A 20,845-nucleotide genomic window follows, 5' to 3' on the forward strand; every position below is an offset into this window, starting at 1 on the left:
TTCAGTGGCACAGTGAGGCTACTGCAACCTCTTACACAATTTCCCTTCTTGAGGGCAGAGGTGTTCCCTACAACAAGTAATGGGAATTTGAGGTGTTATCAAACAAAGGGGTGAACATTGCACAGTAGGGATCAAAGTTCAGTGAGACGTGGGGCTGTCATTCCTTCTCCCTTTTCTTCCCTTTTTCCCTCCAAAGCACTGGTGTCTTTGCCCTAACAGCCAGCCTGAGGGACAGCTCAGCTGCTCACCATAGGCTGTCAGTGCCCAGCTCCAGCCCTGCCACAGCCTGAGGCCACAGACGCATGAGGAGGGTGTCCTGGTGAATGGTTAAAGCCAAAAATCACAGACAAAGACTCTCTAACTTGTCAAAGTTAGACAGTGGTATGTTTATTATGCTGGCGGGTGGCACAGTGGGGATCGTCCCCAAAGCACATGACTGCGCTGCATGAGGATTTTTGCCTTCCATTTATTTCCCAAAATAATACATATGCATAATCCCAGCACCTCCCATCCCCACTTTGTATTAAAATTAGTTTATTGGTCTTTTACATGTGCGCAGTTCTTTTCTCGAATTGGGTCAGTGATTTCAAACGAGGTCAGTGGTTCCAGGGATGAAGTCTGGAAAGTCTTCATCAGGTCTCTGTGACCCCCTGGCACAATCCAAGCCCCCCTGCCTCATGATGGATTAACATAGAGTGCAGGTGCTGGGCATTGTTCTACTGGTTTCAGTAGGTTCCTATAATAGTTTGCTTGCTCCACTTCCTTCTATAAATTAGCTCATTGTGGCCACCGCTCTCTTCACAGAGAGTAGCAGGCACAACTTCCCATGGATTTTTTCTGGGGAAGGCAAAGAAAAGCTCAGAGAAGAAGAGAAAATAATTCTTACCTCTATTCACTGCTCCTGTTGTTTTTGCACATGTGGAATGTGTTATGGAGATTGTTTACCAAAAGTGATTTGGTTAATTGGACACCGGTGAAAGTTATTTTGAGTGATTAGCCAGTCACTCAAAGCTGTGTCCTGGCTGTCTCAGACAGTCATAGGCTTTTCTTTAGTAGTATAGTATAGTATCTTTTTAGTATGTAATTTAATATAGTATTGGTGTAATATAGTATAGCTTAATAAAGCAGTTGTTCAGCATTCTGAATCATGGAGTCAGAGCATGTCACTCCCTGCCAGGGGGTCGCCTTTCTACAATAGCGCATAATATAACAATTAGCTTTAGCTTAAGCATCTAATAATCATTAACCTGTTGGTGTATCTAAATTCAATATGAATTGGTTCTAACCCTCAGCTAAAATCTTAACCCTTTTAAAATCATGATTCACTGGGCAGGGGGAGCTGCTCTCCACCAGTGGCTGAATCCCCTTCTTTCCTGTGCTGCCCACACTGCTGGGAGTGCAGCCCAGGACATGGGTACTTTCTGGGCCAGTGCAGGGAGAGGTGTCCTCTGATTCTTACCCTGTCAGAGTCTTATCTTATCCTCTTAGCTTACTTGTCAGCCCAGCAACCCTGTAGGGTCTCTAGGTATTCTCTAGGGTCTCTGAGGAGCTGGCCAGGCTCAAACACAGGTGAAGGAAGCTGGAACCCCTCGCTTGGTCACTTCATACAGCTGCTTTCCTGCCCTAAATATTTTTTCTAGCTCCCCCAGGGTGTGACAGATTGCTGGGAGGAAGAGTGGAGCAGGATGTGGCTGGGGGGATTCTCACCTCTCACCACAAAGTCCAGGGTGTTGCTGACAGCAGACCATTCTCTCGAAGCGTTGAAGGTGTAGCACTGGCAGCTGTAGCGGCCGCTGTCACCTTTCTGCACCAGGGAGAGGTTGTAGTCACCTCGTTCCCTGGGGAGCAGCTGGGCTCGGATCTGGCCCTCCAGGTACAGGAAACAGCCGGTGATGGGGTGTGTGGGCGTGCAGCGGAACATCACGTCAGCTCCCGCAGTCACCTCGTGCCCAGGCAGGACAGAGAGGTCGGGTCTGGGCAGACGGAGTTCTGTGGGGACAGGAGAGGGCATGAGAAGGTGCAGAGGGCTTTGATGTGGTGCCAGCAGCACCAGGGTCTCTGTGAAGCCACCAGCTGGCTCAGGCAGAGGTGAAGATGGTCCCCAACTCTCCAAGCCAGGGAAGAGGAGGAAGAACCGTGCTGATCACGTAGACATGGAAGCCAAGTGGCTGTGTACATCCCGGTGTGCCCCTGGGGTGTGTGACCCCATAAGAGGGGAAACAGCACATCCCTCACCTGCATCACTATGGTCATACTCCTATTGCCAGGTAGCCCCCACAGCTGCATCCCCGTGGCTATGGCCTGATGCCCCTGGACCTGTATAACTGTATCCCCATGTCCCTGCCCCATAGCCATGGTCCCCTCACCACCCATGAATGTGTTCCTGCTCCTCTGCATCTGCTATTTCTGAGACAAAAAGCCACATTCCTGTGTGTGCAGCAGGGAATCAAAACTGTTGGGCCAAGAGGAGGTGCCAGGGCTTTAGTGCAGGGGCGAGAGCAGAGCGCTGGGCGCCAGGCACCGGGCAGCAGCAGCAGCTCCAGGAGTGGGCAGGGGTTCCCCGCAGTGCCCATCATGGCCCTCAAGCAGCCAAAGGCATGAGTGGGTCTGGGGGTGTCACTGGGGGTTTGTGGGGGGACACAGGGCGTGGCTGGAGTGTCCTGGAGGTCAAGGGGGGCTGTTGGTGGGGCAGGGGGCTCAAGGGGTGCTGGGGAGAACTGAAGGGTGACTGAGGGAGGTGGAGACTGCAGCAGTCAGGGCTCACAGGGAGGGGTTTTCAGGGGCTGTTGGATGTCTTGGTTTTGATTGGGAGAGAGATAAGTTTCTCCCCAGAAGCTGTGTTTGGGATTTGAAGTGAGAACAACATTGGTATCACACTGAATTGCAGCCCCGTTGAGCTCACTCTAAGTCAAGGACTTTTCAGTGTCTCATGCTCTGCCAGCAAGGGGGAGCATGGCCAGGAGACTCGACCCCAACTGGCCAGAGGGATATTCCAGACCACAGAACCTCTTGCCCAGTACAGAAACTGGGAGGGGGCTGGCCAGGAGCCACTGACTGCTACTGGGGAACAGGCTGAGCATTGGTCAGTGGGTGATGAGCGTCTACTGGGCACTGCTGGTTTCTACTGCATTCTCTCTCCTTTTCACTGGTCAAAGTAGAAGTAGAAATAGCAGCAATAAAAATATGTTTAGTTTTGTTTCAATTCTTAAACTATTCTTGTGTCAATCTATGTGTTTTATCTCTTCCTAATTTCCCCCATCTCACCAGAGCAGCGAGCAGCTGTGTGGGACTGCGTTTCTGGCTGGGGTTAAACCACGACAGTCCTTATTGGTGCTCAACTGGGGCACAAAGAGTTGAGATAACAACAGATCTGAGGAGAGAGTGTTAAAACAAAGTTGTTGGGAGCATCTCTCGTATTTATTTAATAGCTGTGGGTCACAGTTTGCTCTTGGAGTTCCTGCCCGTGCGCTCACATGTGCATTTAATAAAACCCTTCCTGGTGTGTGTGGTCCCGTGGGAATGCTCATCCTCCCTGGCTCTGGGCTAAGATTATCATTCTGTTGTGGTTGGTAACACGGGGCTGTGGTACGAGAGGGCGGCTGGAGCTGAATCGAAGCTGCCGGCGGTGCTCAGCACTGCCGCTCCCGCTGGGCTTCGGGAGCCATCCGGTGGGAACTGTCAATAATTGCACCTTTAGGCTTTTCTCCTGCGAGAGCCAAGCCATGAGACAAACCTTCCAGAGTGGTCTTGCCTTTGCCTTTCCCTGCCTTCCCTGTCCCAACGCTCTGTGCCTACTCAAACGCTGAACCCCTGGGCTGTTACACCTTCACAGTCCGAGCACAGCAAAGTCTCAGCTCTTCCTCCCCAGGCCTGGCATCTGCCCTGTCTCTGAGTGGCCACTGACCTGGCTGTGCCACAGGTCTTCAGGCTCTTTGTCCTGCCCAGAGTCAGCAGGTCATGGGCTTTTTCCTCGGGCTCCGGCCAGCCAGGCCTCAGCCTGGAGCCCCTGGAGCTGGCAGTGCAGCTGCACCCTGAGCTGCCTGCACCAGGTGTATTCCTCAGCACCTGTGCTTTGCAGCTGCAGAGGAGTTGCACGCAGGGTCTCCTACTCGGCCTCCGGGACTGCACGCTGGAGCTGCCGGCGCTGCCCAAGCGCTGCCCCAGGTGCGGGTGCGTGTGGACGCGCCGTGGGGCTCACGGCCCTCGTGGCTGAGCAGGACATGTGGCACAGGGAAGCTGGGGCACAGCCGATGCTGCTCCTCCCCTGGCCGAGACGGAGAAGAGCTGCAGCTGGAGCGTGTGCCAGAAACGGCTTTGGGAGCAGAGGAACACCGTCCCTGGGCTGCGCCTCTCGCTGTTCCCCAGAGCCCCGTGGTGATCAATCACTGCACCTGCAACAGATTGCTCTGCCTGTCTCTTGCCTTTGTGCAAAAAGCGAGGCTGCCAGGGCTCTGCAGTGTAAAAGCTGCCCCAAGGAACCAGACAGGCTGGAGGAACGGGCACCAGAGACCTCACCAAATCCAGCCAAGAAGGGCTAGGAAGTGAGAGTGTCACCAAACAGGAAAAAAGCAACTTATCCAATACCAATTTGATGTGAATAAGCAGACACTTCTTTATTCAGGCACTAGGAAGACAGGGATAACTCCTCTGGAAATGTGTTACACTTAACAAACAAAACCCATCCATTTTATATACTTTTTCTGCTGAATCCTCATTATGTGCGTTCTTTTACATACTGCGCATAATATGCCCACTCTTAAATTTAACCTTTACATTGATTGCTTCTAATAGTTAATAACTTCATCAATATTCTTATTCTAAAACAATCATTGGTCATCTCTCCTGAGGTCTACTGACAGGAATCCTTAATATTAAAATCAAGACGGGAAGGATAGTGGGTTTCCAAGCAGTGTTACTGGTAAGCATGATTGCAACAGAAGGAGCCAGTAACTTCCTGGGGAGGTTTCTACAGTTACATTCCAAACACAGCACTCCTGATATTTCTATTCCTTGTATTTTACAATTGTCTACTTATAATCATAGCTAACCCTTTTATATTATCTGACTGTTTGATCAAAACATTCATAACAAAAGCAGACAGGAGCAGCAGAAGCCAGGGCAGGGGAGACTGGGAAGGTGGCAGAGGGATGTCTGGGCTGAAGGGGATCCTGAGGAAAGGGGAGGAGAGGGCTTTCCCTCAGCCCGTGCTTCTCTTCTGTTTCTCAAAACCTGACCAAGGAATCTCATGTTGCCAGGGATGGGCCAAATATCCAGTTCGCTGCAATTTCCCCAGTTGTGGCTGCTTCGCTATGACAGAGAAGAAGGTATAAAAAGGCAAATGGGGAAAAGCAGCCCCCAGACTGGGCATCTTTGGAGTGGCAATTCCTCCTGTTCCTTCCTGTTGGTGAGGAAGCTTTGCCTGACAGAATGACATGACAGGGAGGGGGGAAGGGGCCTGTGGACAGGAGCTCTTGTTATGGACAAACGAGGCCAGACACCCCACATAACAAGCCAAAAAAATAACAGTGTGTCTACCCAACAAACACACTGGACTCTCCAGGAAGCAAATTCCTCAAAAGAGCCCCGAAATCAACTGAACTTCCATTTTTATAACTCCCCTTTGGGTCCAGGATTGGTGGGTTTTGGATCCATGTGGTGATTGGCTTGTTTCTGGTGTTCCTATTGGTCTTTACCATCATTCATTTCTGAGCAATCATTTCCGTGGGGCGTCAAATGATTGGTTAGGTCTTTCATCCAATCTCCTTCTGCAGCGCTGGTTTTATTGCGCTGACTCTGTTTCTGGATGTTATTCTGCCCCTTTGGACCATCCCCCGCTGTATCCTGGACCCTTTAGAACTTGGAAAGAACAGTGACTAACCCCCTTAAAACAGTAACTCCCCTTCCCAAGGTTACAATAATCAACTCAACCTTCATTCAATACAAACTGACTCTCACTTACGGCCTCCAGGTGGGCCCCCCTCCCCCAGGTGTGGTGGGCAGTTTCTGTGTGACACAATGTCAGCGCCGTGATGTAACAATGCGGTGATGTGACATCACCATGATGTAACAATGCCCCATCACTGGGAAACCTCTGGAGCTCACGTGGGATTGCAGCACCACGAGAGCTCTTGGAAGGAGCTGTGGAGCACTGCTCAGCATCACAGCACCACAAGAGCCCTTGGAAGGAGCTGTGGAGCTCCATCTCACTGCTGGTGTCCTGCCAAAAAGCAGAGGCACTGCTGAGTGCACTGGGAATTACAGGGAGGAGAGCAGTGGGCTGATAGAAACAGCTTAGCCGGTGAGCCTGGGGCTTGGGGGTCTGCTCTAGTGACTCAGGACCCTCAAGACCCTCAGCTCCTTCTCTTGCACCTCCTGTGCAGGAGGCTTATTGAGCTACTGCCCAAGTGTCTGTGTCTTCCCAGCTCAGCCCCAGAACTCCTGGGACACTGAGCGACCAGGCTGATGGATTACCTGCTGGACCTCCCACTCGGAGTCAAGATCTATGTGAAGCCCACGTCCAAGTCTGTCTTCTGCAGGGGAAAGCTGGGGGAAAAGGTAAAGGAAGTAAAAGAGTGCAGAAAAGCTCTCCTCTTTCATGGGGCCCCCATCATGCACAGAAGTTCTTGTGGCCACCTCCTCTAAAGCAGGAGCTGCAGCCCTACAGTCAGACAGGGCTGGGCAGCAGGGGGAAGCTCCAGGCTCCCTGGAACACAGAGAAGCACTTGTCAGTCTCCTCACTGATTTCGGGCACTGTGCATGTGTGTGGCTGGATCCCTGCTGACAGCAGGCAGCTGTGTTTGTCCTGGTGCCAGGGCAATGACCCCCTCCAGCTCATCCTGCCATGTCGAGCCAGGCTCTGGTGCACCTTTGAGGGAAACTCCCACCTTCTCCTGCTGATTCTGTTGGCATATTTGGAAGAGCTTGGGTTTCTCTGTTTGGGGAATGCACACACTGTCCTCCCCCTCCTCCTCTTCCAGCTTGCACTGTACCTTCCCAAGGCAGAGACTTGCCAGAGGCCAAGGCAGAAGCAGCTGACACAGCCCTGGAGCCTGCCTAACCCAAGGAGACGGATTTCATCCACTCTCCACTGGCTGCATTTGAAGCATGGGGCCTGACCTTTTCAGTTGGAAGGTTCACTTGTGGGTGGGTCAGCAGTTCTTCCTGATGGCCTAAGGTGTCCATTTGCTGCTGGGGTTGGTCTTCTCTCCCTCAGCCCATCCCATCACAGCCCAGCCTGGCCCAGCACGGCCCTGCAGTCTTTCTGTGAGGGTCTCCGTGTCTTCAGAAGGATGGAGAAGAGTACTGGTCTTCAAAGTACCTTGCTCTTCTCACAAGTACCACATGGCATCTCTCTGCTGTTCTCCTGCCTCCTTCATGGGAAATGTCTCTTACAGCTTCATGGGCCATGTCCTTCTTACAATCTGGACGATCCCTACAGCCACCACCTGAACCTGCAATACAACTGCCTGCATGACCCCCACCTTCGGGACTACCACAAGCGCAAGGACATCCTGCGGATGCTGAAGAAACAGGGCTGCATCACCAGTGAAAATAAGGTAGGTTTGGACATCAGGCTAATCAAGAACAGCCCTCTTCAAGCGGGGCTCCCACAGCCCTTGCTGCAGCCCTGCTGCTGCCAGAGGACAGGGCCGTGCGCTGGTGTCCCTGGGAGCAGAAGCAGTGCCAACATCCCCCTGGCAAGCCCCAGTCCTGCCCTTCTCAGCCTGCCCCACACTGCCTGTTCAGCCCCAGCTGGGGGGACAGCAGTGGCCCCAACACCAGGGTATGGGGGGAGGGCTTGGAGGCAGCTCCTCTCCCGCTGGGGTCAGGCTGATTTAGGGAAGGCTGACTCATAGCCTGACAGTTTTTGGGGGATTTTGCCCTTGTCTCTCCATAGGTGATTTGCACTGTGAAGGAGTTCAACGAGTACAGGCAGTACCTGACCAGGATCAAGCTGGAGTTAGAGCAGATCTTGAGGCAAGAGGTAGGCAAAGCGTTGTGTTCAGAGGCATGGGACTGTGCAGGGCTGTACTGCTGGGCCAGGCACTGTGGCAGGGAAAGGACTCCAGGCTGGGAGCTGAGCCAGCGCAGGGCACTGAGCTGGGCACGGGCAGCAGGGCCATGTGCAGGCACACACCGCACTGAGGGAAGCCCTTCTCTCCTGCCCTCGTGGCCTGGCTGAAGCCTGGGCCCACGGGAATCCTCAGCATGCAGGGGCTGAATGCTTGTCCAGGCACCATGACACACAACCTGGTGTCACCTTTCAGGAAGGGCTTCTGCCGTTTCTGGCCAAATTAAAGGCTGGTCCCAAACTGCTGAGAGCCACTGACACTTCCTGCCAGGCAGAGCGGCAGCTGCAGCCTCAGAAACCTTCTTGCCCACCTCCACAGAAGAGCAAAGAGACCTCCCTGAAATCAGGGAGATTTAGAAGAGGGAAAGTAGCTTTAGACAAGAGCCAAACCTACTCCACAACTGAGCTGGGTCAGGAAGATGCCAGCAGAGCCACTGACTCCCAGAGGAAGCCGGACAACACTGCTGACGGCCTCTTTAAAGCTGTCTTTGAGCAGCTGACCGCAGCAGAAGCCCAGAAGGTCCAAGACATGGTTGAGACTATTGTGCACAAAGTCTTTGGCAGGCTCAGGGTCCCTCAGGATCACTATGTCGACCTTTTAAGGAGGGTTGTGCAGAGAATCAGAGGAATAGATTTTGGTGACTATGTGAGAACAGAGACACCTCTAGACCACCGTCAAGAAATGGAAATGGTGGCCAAGGAACTTGTAGCAACAGTGTTGGAGATCTTGGGGGACCATCTGGAGTCCAAAGCTTCTAAGCCAGGGAGGGCAGCCAGGAGGAAGGAGAAGCCTGTTGATGGAGAAACCACCCAAGCCGACAAATCCAAGGAAGCCGAAGCAGACAGAGCACGTTTACACACTTGCCTTGACAATCTCACCATCCAAGTTGTTAAGAATGTTCACTGCCTCTTAAAATCCATGGTAGCTTCTCAGTTTGGAGGAGACTCCAGCTGTGAGTACACCGAAATCCTGAAGCTTCCCAAGGGTAAAGTCTCCAACAGACAGATGCAGCCAGGATTCCCTGGGGTATCCAAAGAACAGAGCCAGGAAGCAAGCACAGGAGTAAAGCTGCCTGCCTTAGGACCACAGCTCCATGCAGAAGGGACTGACTACGCCAAAACTTCAGGCAACACTTTGGACATAAGGACCATGGCAAATCAGATTGTTCAGTCCCTGTTGGACCAGATTGGCCAGCATGGGCCTTCACCAACCCCTAGACAGAATTCTCAAGGATCTGTCCCAAACCCAGCCACATCCAAAGGTGGAGAGGAGAGCTGTGCTTCTGGGGACACTCTCCCCTCTTTGGACCCACAGTTTTCCCGACAGCCCACCCCTCCAGAGGGTCCGAAGCCCCCTGCCCAGGCCAGAGCACGGCGCAGATCAGTGCACATAAAATTCACCTGAAGCAAGCAAGGTGTGTGGCAGGAGAGCTGAAGGGCATCTAGACAGCAAATCTCACACTCTTGTTGTGTCAATAAAGTGTTTACTCCTAAGGCCTTGCTTGTGCTTCCTCCAAACCAGGCCAAAGTACATCTGCTCATTTTCCCTGCTGTAACCTGTCCCATCCTCTTCCCTACTTACAGCTTCAGCCCCACTGCAAACCAATTTTACTGAGCTAGGGAGGTCAGGAGTAGCCAGCATTTTTGTCTTGTACAGCAAGCTTTGCTATCAGGTGAGTGGAGGGATGCGTCCCATTGGCAGCAGCCTGGCTTTCACCTTTTGTGAAGGACAATGATGTCTTTGCCTTGCGATCCTTTTTGTGGGGCCCTTTCTCCTCAGACCAAGCTGCCCCAGAAGCTCTGCAGGAACACTTGCTGTTGGGGATCAACAGCAGCATCTGCATCTGGACACTGCTCTGCCACCTCTGGGTCTCGCTTGCCCCAAGGAGGGAGGCAGGGAAAAGGTGGTGGCCCGAAGTTACTTCTGAGTTTTCTCCTTTTTTCACATCCTGTCCTGGGTGGAACGGCTGGCGGCACAGTGCCACTGTAGGGGGATTAAACGGGCTGGAAGCCGGGATGCCAGAGCACAGCTGCCATCAGGGGCCTGTCCTTTCCCTATGTGATGAGATACGAAACAGCTGGGAACCCAGAGAAGCCAGCGGCTCCCACCACTTCCCCCGCCATGGGGCTCGGCCTGCCCCGAAGGAAGGGCTTGGAGCCCACCCAGCAGCCCCGGTCTGACTCGTTCCATCTCCTGCCTCAGGCTGCGGGCAGCGGCCCCGCGGCAGTCGAAGCAGCCCCAGCCCTGCGCAGCTGCGGAGCGCAGAGGCCGAGGAGCCCCTGCAGGCGCTGCTCCCCTCAGGGCTGGGCAGGCCTCGCACAGGTCCCGCTCCTCCCGAGGCTGCCTCGCCTCGTCTCTGGCTGCAGCCTGGGGTCCCTCAATGTTGTGGTGCACCGTTCCTTCACCTCAGGGCACGCGTGTCCCACATTTACATCACCAATGTGTGTGAATATCTAAAGAGGGGGCGCCAAGAGGCTGGAGCCAGGCCCTGCTCGGCAGTGCTCAGCAATGGGATGAGAGGCAATGGGCAGAAACTCTTAACCAGGAAGTTCTACCTGAACATGAGAAATAAATTCTTTCCTCTTTGGAGACTGAGCACAGGAACAGATTGCCCAGAGAGAGTGTGGAGTCTTCCTCACCGGAGATATTCCAGAACTGTCTGGACACAATCCTGTACCACCTGCTCTGGGATGACCCCTGTTGAGCAGGGAAGTTGGACCAGATGAGCCACTGTGATCCTTTCCAGCCTGACCCATCCTGGGATTCTGCGGGAGCAGGAGCCCGGTGGTATCATCAGCCTGTCATCCCAGCCTAGGGAGCTGTGGGACCCTCAGGCCAGTGTGGCTGCTTGCTCTGCCCTGAAGATAGGTTACAGGAAAGATGTTGCCAAGCAAGCAAAATTAGGTAAAGAAATACTCACTTGCTAAGTTTGCACAGTTTTGCTGCAATTTTGCGTCTTTCAGACAATTTAATGTGTTTTGTTCTGTGAAAAATACACAGTCACTGATAAAACTGAGCAAGGACATCAAAGCAAAACTATTTATTAATATAAATGGGTGAGCTGAGCTGGGTATGTCTCACTGAGGAGGCACACCTCCCCCTAAAATGCACACACTTTTACACCCTTCCCCAGCCAGTGGGGGTGCCTGTCCCCCTTCCCACTGGCTTGGTTCTCAATAACTCACATTCTTTCCAACCACCTACCGTGCTCAAACCACCTCCTTTGCTCTCTCCTTTCTCTCCCTAGTGATAAGCTAAATCTTTGCTTATGTGACATAAGCGTACATTCTTATGGCTGAAGCAAAACATTATTTTATCTCTCACAATCCACACCCTTTTTATTTATCACTTTTTTGCTGAAGCCCTTGGTTTGGTTATCTGTCTGGCCGCTGCAGGCCAGTCCCTGTTTGCAAAGAAGTTATATTAAAATTGTAACAGTTACACTCCAGTCTTAATATTTTGCAAACTCTTGTTTGTGCTGAGCTACACTTATTCCAAAGTTTTACATTTGCATTTCATGCTGAGGCCCATAGCTTTGTTCTAATATGTGTAAAATAAGCTGTAGGTCCTCTTGTTTCTCTCTTTTTTGATCTTGCCTCCTTAGAACCATAATCTTCTGGATTTCTACTCTTTGACTAGCACCATTTGTTTCAGGAACTGGCAACCCTTTCTCCCTTCCCAGATAAATTAATCCAAATAGTATTTCCTAAGGAGATACTCCCATATCTTTCCTGGGAGTGGTTCTAATTCTTAGTAATGCTAAAGGTAAACATTTGGTCGATGGTAGTTTGGTTTCTATCATTAATTTACTTCCATGGGTTTTAATTGTAGCATTCATCCTTTCAACACATCCCGAACTTTGGGGATGCCAAGAAGTGTTTATATCTAAGAAATTTATATCTGAAACCACACACAGAGTCTGTGAGATTTCTGAGGTGAAGTAAGTCCCCTTATTGGAGTATATCCTCTTGATTACTCCATATCCAGGAATGATCAGTTCTAACAGAATTTTAGCCACCTTACAGGTGGTAGCAGTTGCAATGGGAAACGCCTCTACCCCGTGGGTAAGATGATTGACTATTAGCAGTAGGTATCTTCATTGCTGTTCCTTAGGGAGTTCAGTACAATTTACCTGTATATTCTGAAAGGTCTAAGAGCCAAGGTCGTTCCCCCACTATGGGTTTTTCTCATCATTTTCTTATTTATCTTTTAACAAATCAAGCATTGTTCAGTCACGTGTTTGGCTACCGTGTAAACTCTCACACAGCAGTAAATTCTTAAAAATTGATCACGTAGTCCTTGAGTTTTCCAGTGTGTTCCTTGGTATAGCTTAATTAATTTCTCTAGTAGTGGCTTTATTCAATATTAGCCTCCCATCTGGTAATAGCCATGTTCCTTCCTGAGTCTTTACACCTCCCATCTTCTGTAAGAACTGCTCTTCCACCTTAGTAAACAATGGGAATTTTAGATCCTTTTTTTTACTTTGCTGCTCGGTATTAAAGCAAGCATTTTGGTTTTTTTCCATGGTGGCTTCCTTAGCTAGTCCATCAGCCAACTGATTTCCCCTTATTTCCAGAGTCCCTTCTTTCTGATGTCCCTTTACATGAACTACAACAATCTCCTCTGGCAAATCAAGAGCTTCCAGAACTTCTAAGACTACCTGCTCATGTAATAATTCCTTCCCTCCAGAGAAAATGAATCTATGCTCTTTCTGAAATTCCAAAAATTTTTATTTAGTTCACCACAGGGAGAAGGAATCCTTCCCCTTTAACTCCAGTTATTTTGGTCTGGTCAGTTCCTGCTTCACATCCTTGTGGGATTTTAATTATACTCAATCTCTCAGCCCCCAAATCTACCATAAATATATATTCTTCTTCCTGGAATCCTAATTTTAAATTTATCAAGGGCTCTTAATGGTATTTGGACCCCAGGAAGTAGACCCCTTGACATCCCTAATCCTAGGAGTAATTTTCTGACTCCATCATTTGAAAAACATTAACTTTTTTGTGCAACACAGGACATTACTTTTTAAAGTGCCCCCCTTTCCCACAACGGAAACACTTCCTTGGACCAGTCTGCCATGCAACTAACTCTCATCCTCTTTCTTGGAGTGTCGTAAAATTGTTACGTCCACTCCCCTGCACAACTCTCCTTCCCCTGTCCGCTAATCTTCCTCTCCCAGCCTCATCCTCAGGCTGTCGTTTGACCACTTGGTCTACCATTGCCACCATTAGCCCAGCTTTAGTTTTCTGCTTTTCATAATCTCTCCTAACATATACCCTCTGGGCTTCCTGTAGCAATTTGTTCAATCCTCTATCATGCTAACCCTCCACCTCCTCTAACTTATTTGTATCAGGCCAGGCCTTAGTGAAAAAATTAATTTTTAACAATTCCTGATCAGTATCACTCTCAGGATCAACTCCTGAATATTGCTGCAAGTTCTTACTAAGCCTCTGTAGCCACACAGTAGGTGATTCATCTTTTTGCTGCTTATTTTCAAACACCTTCTCAAAATTCTGCCCCTTTGGCACTGTTTCCTTTATTCCTCTGATTACTAGCCTCCTGTAAAAACTCAAAAAAAAACCACCTTCCTTCAACCTATATTTTGGTCCCAGTTAGGTCTTACTATGGGAAACTTCTGCTGGCCAGGTACATCTCTCTGTATGTTAATCTCGGGATCTCCTCTGGTCAAGATGACCCTGAGATGTATTAAAAGTCTCTTTTCCCCAAGCCAGCTGTTGAAGAAGGAGTCAGAAGTCTTTGGCTCGTGTTCTCAAGGTTGTTTATTATTTCTTATCTAAAACATTTTCTGTCTGGCCAGCCAAGGTCTGTTCAGCAGGTCAGTCTGAGGCACACTGCCCTCCCATGGGGCCGGCATTGTCTTCTATACTATAAACTACATATTCGATATTTACAGTCATGTTCCAATACCTATCACCTATGTTAGACAGTCACTTTCTACTTTACACCAATCCCAGAGTGCCACCATCACTAAGAGAATGGAGGCCAGGAAGAAGAAGGAGGAAGAAGAACAGGACAATGCCCAAATCCCTCCATCTTGCTTCCTAGACCCCTATAGTAAAACCCCCAAAATTTCTCTTTTCATGCTATAACTACTACTGTTACGCTATCTAAACTATTGTGACCTTTAATTCTTCATACAAAGGTGGTAATTTGCTCCATGGGTCAAACTCAAAGCTGCAGGGGTCTTAGGCCGCATGCCATGGTCTCCAACCCCTCTGCCAGGGCTTCAAAGCCCCCTGGCTGGGGCTCGGATCACCCAGGACTATCAGAGAGACATCCTGGGTTCTGACATGTTAAGTGGGTTTTCTCTCTCCCAAATACTTACTCCTGCAATCTGTATCATTTGCCTTTTCTCTGGTGTGAACAAGCTCCCAAAAACAGACTGCATTTCATCCCAGGTATAGATACTAGGACCCAGAAATTGATCTAATTGTTCTGCCAATCCCAAGGGGTCATATGACATCTTACTCATTTCCCTCTTAAATTCTCAAACTTTGGCACTTGTGCATTAAAAAAACCTACCACCCCCCGCCTTGTACTCTATACATACACACTTCTCACAAGGGAACCATTATCGGTGTTGGTTCCTCACAAAAACAAGTTTCCTCTTGGAAACTTGCATAACTGCATCAACTTGCTCTGCAAGCTGCTCCATCTGATAGTGTGTCAAAACAGGCTCAGGTTGTGGACAATATCTGCCAGCAGCTTCTGCCTGTGGGGAGGCTATTGGTCCGTCAGCAGCCTCCGTGCAGCCTCCACCCCAGCGCCCTGCTGGCTGCAGAGCGCAGCCTGATGATGGAAGCACAGCTCAGCTAGCTCTCCCTGGAGCCCAGCAGCACCAGCTCCATCTGCGGCGGCAGCATTTGGAAGGAGCTCTCGGTCAGCTCTGCACAGCCCTTGTAGAGACGGAGGCGGCTGCCTGCCAAGAGAAGCTGCAGCAGCCAGCAGCCCTTCCTCAACCACCCATGCGGGCTCCCGGCCGCCACCCCTAACCTCTGCAGGTCACCACGCCTGCACAGAAGGAAGGGCCACAGCAGCTCTGCCATGGCTGGGCCAGTGCTGCTTCCTGAGACACTGGAATGTCATCATCAATATTCAGGGGAAGAGAGCAACTTTCAGGTGATACTGGCAGGATAGGACTCTTCAGACAAGGAGCAGTCACAAAGGCAGGAGGAGACAAAGGGGACACGGCCACAGCAGGAGGGTTGGCTGCTGGAACAGTGACTGCGGCCAGAACTGGGGGACCAGCAGCAGCAACAATGGTAGCAATGAGTCCCAAACTAAACGCCATGTCGTAGGTGACTCTGTAGCTATTTCATCCCCCCTCATAGCTGCCTTCCACAACGTGTGCCCTGCTTCTTCCCAAGTTTCAAAAAAGGCCATCTGTTCATTCGCTCTTACACCATTCTGTTTGCGCCAAATGAACAAGGAGCATAACGCCCATTCCTCACACTTGAGACCTTCCTCACACTCGATACCTCTCTTCTGTAATATTCACAAGAGAATGTTCAAGATGGATTTTTCTTCTGCTGATATTTGAACCCCTTGTCTATGTTCCCAGTCACTCACTTGGGGCCCAGTGTCTCTGTCCAGACGTTCAGGCTCTCGCTGCCTTTTTGCTAGACTGGGCTCCACCGTTACCGCTCTCTCCACAGTTTTCTACCCATATCATGTTGCGGTCACCATTTATCCGTTGTTAGTTCCTCACACGGGGCACCAACTGACAGTGGACTCAAAACTGCTGCAAGTGTCAGTCCCTTATTATCTAAAAACTCTCATACCTTTCACCTGATTGACAGTGAGCTCAAATGACTGATGCCAAAGATGGTGGTAAGTATCAGCCCTTTATTATCCTACAGTAAAACTTTCATACCTTCTCTCTGTAAACTCCTCAAGGGCAGCCTCATGCAACACTGACTCTTTCTCTCCTTCCCACTTCCTTCTTCCTCCACATGACCGGCCAACCCACTCTTTTATAATACACATCCTTATTGGACATAGCTGAGACCTATTTAGGGCAAGGCTGTTTCCACTCTTTGGTAGTTAGTATAGCTGTGACTCTGGGGTGAGATTGCCTGCAGCACTATCTCTATTCATTCTCCCACAAACCATCAGTGTTCCTGTACTAGAAATGGGGGTCATATCTGAAGAGGGAAGTGGAAAGTTTTGAATATTCCTTCTTAATTGCTCTAATTCAGCAGTCCAAGTTCTCTGTATCATTTAAATCAAAGGAGCATGAGGACCTGACATCTCATTTCCTCCCTCTATGTGATCCCCCCTCCCCCCCCACCATCAGCCTCTCCTTCTAAAGCTACAGCATTCAGTTCTCCATCTGGTACATAGGGAGGGGGTGAATGATTTAAAGGGTTCCACTTTTCCCTTTTTCTCTCCTCCTTACTCTCCTTAAGATTCCTAGCCACAAAGAGAGAAGAGCTCCCATTCCAACAGGAGGCATAATCACATTTCTCCTGATTGCAGTTTTTCTTGGCATTCATATACTAATTTAAAGCTTTGCAAATCTAATCCTGTGATGAACCCTGTTTTGGTCAAGGGGTCGGACCTAACACGTCCCCTAGTACATTCAAGCATACTGTATTGTATCATTTTCTTCTCTTTTCCCTGGCTGCAAGACACATACATTTGCCCCCAGCCCCTGAGCATCATCCCCAAACACCTGCCGGGAGGTATGCTTGGACTGAAGTCTTTTGACATCCTCTCCTCTCTTTCCATTCTTATTAGTAAGCTTATTTCCCATCTCCTAAGATCCCACAGGACACCTTCCATCTGGAACCGTCTCACTTTGTCCCTTCACTGCCGGTCTCCTCGCAGAGGGACAGACCTGCAGTTAGGACTGCCATCGCTTCACAGATAAATCTGCGACTCAGACACACACACTCAGTCCTGCTATCCCAGCTGCCCAAGTAGTGCTTCACAGTCACTTTTCTTACCTGGGCTCTGCACACAGATATTATCACCTGTGGCATGTATACTCTCGTATTTTCTCCTTTCCTCCCTTCTCTTCCCCTGTTTGTCTTGGGAGTCCTCCATCCAAGCTTCACCTGCAGCCCTCACAGGGCATGACAACAGGTCTAGGGCTGCTGAAATCCGCAGGGCTCTCATGACTCTAAGGCCACTTCTTTGGGTGTCTGATCAGCTAGTTGGTTCCCCTTTACTTCAAGAGTATCCCCTTTCTGGTGTGCCTTTTTATGTGTACTACTGCTACCTCTATTGGCTTCTGTAGGGATTTCAGTACTAGTTTTATTAACTCTGTATGTACGAAGTTTTTCTCTTTAGAGTTTAGGTATCCATGCCCCTCCCAGATCTTTCCAAATGTGCAGACTATACTGAAAGCAAATTCTGAATCAGTATAAATGGTACCTTGGTCTTTCTCAAGTAAATCTAATCCCCTTTTTAAAGTGTATACGTCACAACACTGGGCTGACCAGTTTGAAGGTAAGTTTCCTTTTTCTACGATTTTCATGCTTTTTCCATCTACTATAGCATATCCTGAGGCTCTCTTCCCTGCTATTACCCTTGAGGACCCATCAGTGAATAACACTTTCCCGTAAGGCAGGGGTGTATCCTCTAGATCTTCATTTACTTTTGTTTGCAGATTTATTAGTTCTAAGCAATCATGTTCTAAATCAGTTACAGGTTCCCCAGAGAGGAACTGTGCAGGATTTAAACATTTTGAGGTGGCTCGCTCTAAGTTACTTGTATCCATCAGGATGATTTCATATTTTAAAATCCTGGAGTCTGTTAACCACTGTTGAGCCCTTTGGCTTAGGAATGTCCTGAGGTCATGTAGTATATGTATTTTAACTCTTTCTTGTAATGTTAACTTTTGGGCTTCCTCTATCAAGATGGCTGCAGCAGTGATTGCCTGTAGACAAGTTGGCCACCCCCTGGCCACTGGGCCTCGTAGTTTCGAGAGCTAGCCTACTGGTTTTCTACATCCTCCCCATTCTTGGGTTAACACCCCATATGCAACTCCCTCTTCTGTGCTCATGAATAAATCAAACTCTTTTCTAAGGTTGGGCAGGCTTAGAACCGGAGCTGAGGATAACTTATCCTTTAGGTCCTGTAACTGTTTGTCATCATCTTCCATCAATTTTACTGGTTCCTGATCTACAAATTTATTACAGAGAAACTTTACACTTTGTGTGTACTGGTCTATCCATAATTTACAATATCCAAATAGGTCTAGGAGTTTTCTTACATCTCTTTTGGTTTTAGGAACTGAGATAGACAGAATTCCTGAAATTCAGGGTTTTGGTTTTTTATACCCTTCCCTGATTACATAACCAAGATAGGTAATCTCTGGTTCCACAAATTGTAGTTTATCTCAGGATACCTTTAGGCCCTTTGTTCCTAAAAAATTTAGAAGGTGGATGCTGACAGCTTTAACCTTACTCTTCTCTTTTTCTGATATGAGCAGGTCATCAATGTATTGTAGGATCTGTGCCTCTTTCCCAGGGGTGAACTGATCTAACAACTCTTCTAACACTTGCCGAAAAAGATTGGGGGACTCAGTAAAACCCTAAGGTAAACGTGTCCACCTCAGTTGCTCTTTTTATCGGGGTGTTCCCACTCGAAGGTTAACCAGTCTTGACACCCTTGCTAAAGGACATGCCCAGAGAGCATCTTTTACATCTATTATTGTGAACCAGGCATGCTCTCCTGGGATTTGACTTAATTATGTGTAAGGGTTAGGCACTACAGGATGCCTAGTAATAGTCCTTTTATTTACCTCTCTCAGATCTTGAACTAATCTGTACTTTCCTTCGGCCTTCTTAATCACTAGTATGGGGGTGTTATGTGGGGACATGCAAGGTTCTAAAATGCCCTCTTCTAAGAGATGTTCAACTACTGGTACTAATCCTCTCTTACCTTCTAGGGATATTGGCTATTGTCTCACCCAGATGGGAGGGATGTCTCTTTGCATTTCTATTTTTATTGGTGAAATATCTAAGTACCCATATTTCCCTTCCTCCACCCACACTTCAGGGTTAATCTCTTCTGTGTCTCCTTGGGTTAATCTCATTACCTGGACTACCATTCTTCAATTCTCTGGGATAATTCCCACCCCTAATTGGACCTGAAGGTCCCTTCCCAACAAGATGGACTCTAATTTGGGCAGATAAATAATGTCTACTAGATATTGTTTTAAATTTTCTCTTATTTCCACATTTTCAATGGTTGATGCCCTAAAAGGCTTTCCCTCCACTCCTAACACTTCACAAGTCTTTCTGCCAATCATCAACCCCATTGGGAGTCTGTTGACACTGGACTGGTCTGGTCCTGTGTCTACTAGGAACTCAAATTCTTTGCTTTGGGGACCCACACTAAAATTTACCAAGGGCTCTTCTTGATGTTTCATTGGGTCCCCTAACACATAAAGCCCTTGACACCCCTAATCATCGCCCCTTAAGACTCTCTCTAGGGCCTCCTGTTCCCAAGCAATTGCCTCATCGAACTGCAGCTTTTCACAGTGACTTCCCCGCAGTAGTAATAAGTCTTGTCATTTTATGCCCCTTCTGGCTTTTTCAGTGTATCGTTATTTTTTCTGGATTCTGATCTATCTCAATACTGCCCCAGTGGGGGTATCGGCTTATCCTAACTTAGTCTGGGGGGCATGGCTGGTCGGTCTTTATCAGCCCCTACACTCTCTCAGAATACCGCTACCATGATTCTAGCTTTTGTCTTTGCTTTCTCCTCTTCCCTTCTTAAGTATACTCTCAGGGCTTCTTTTAATAGATAATTTATAATTCTCTCGTGCCAGTCCTCCATCTTTTCTAACTTTCTTCTAATATCTGGCCAGGATTTGGTGACGAATTGTACTATTAGAAGTACCTGGCCCTCTGGACTGTCTGGGTCAGTGTTGGAGTATAACTGAAAGTTTTTTCTTAATCTGTTAAGCCAGTTTGCTGGTGTTTCATCTTTTTGTTTGGTGCCCTCAAAAGCCAATCTAGTATTATTACCTCAGGGGATGGATTCTTTTATACCTCTGATTATCAGGGACTGATAGTCCCTCATATTTCACCTGCCTTCTTCTCGGATCGGGTTCCAACCAGGGTCTACCAGGGGCATTTTGTGGTCCCCAGCAGGCCCTAACCTGTACCACGGCAAAAAGGATGGTTCACTCTGTGCTCCTGCAGTTCTGCTCCGTAAACTTCAGGGTGATATGTGGAAAGGCGTTAAACTCAAAGTGAGTTATAAAGTAGGTATGTATTTTCAGCAGGGCTCATGTGGGATACCTCCACAAAGACATGCCCATCTACCTGCTCTCAGCATTCCATTCTTCTTTATCTTCTAAAATGTTATATATACATTAGGCTTTGCAATACATCAATGCATATTTATTTCCTGGCTGCACCTTGTCCCACTTCATATGTTAATTATCTTATCAGTCCCTTGCACTTGCACACTTGTCTCTGGTGGTCATCCTGGGGGTCCTTGGGGGTCACAGGGGGATGAAGTAAGTAGTCTTCATCAGAGCTGACCTTTTCACCCCATCTTCTTGCACATGCTTACTGATCCTTTGGTCACAGTCCAAACCATGAGGATGGTTTGATCTGCTTGGGGGTCCAGAGGAGCCTTGTTATCTTGTTAGCCTTGTAATTTTCTCCTGTTTGATGAATATCATCCTTCCCTTATCACACATCCCTGCATTCTTTCATGTTGCTTTGTCACATATACCCTGTCCCCCACATATCCTTGTCTTCCCTTTACAGGGAGTTGGCATAGTA

This window comes from Onychostruthus taczanowskii, unplaced genomic scaffold (genome assembly GCF_017590055.1).
Source record: "Onychostruthus taczanowskii isolate IOZ18803 unplaced genomic scaffold, ASM1759005v1 scaffold210, whole genome shotgun sequence".
Classification (NCBI taxonomy): Eukaryota; Metazoa; Chordata; class Aves; order Passeriformes; family Passeridae; genus Onychostruthus; species Onychostruthus taczanowskii.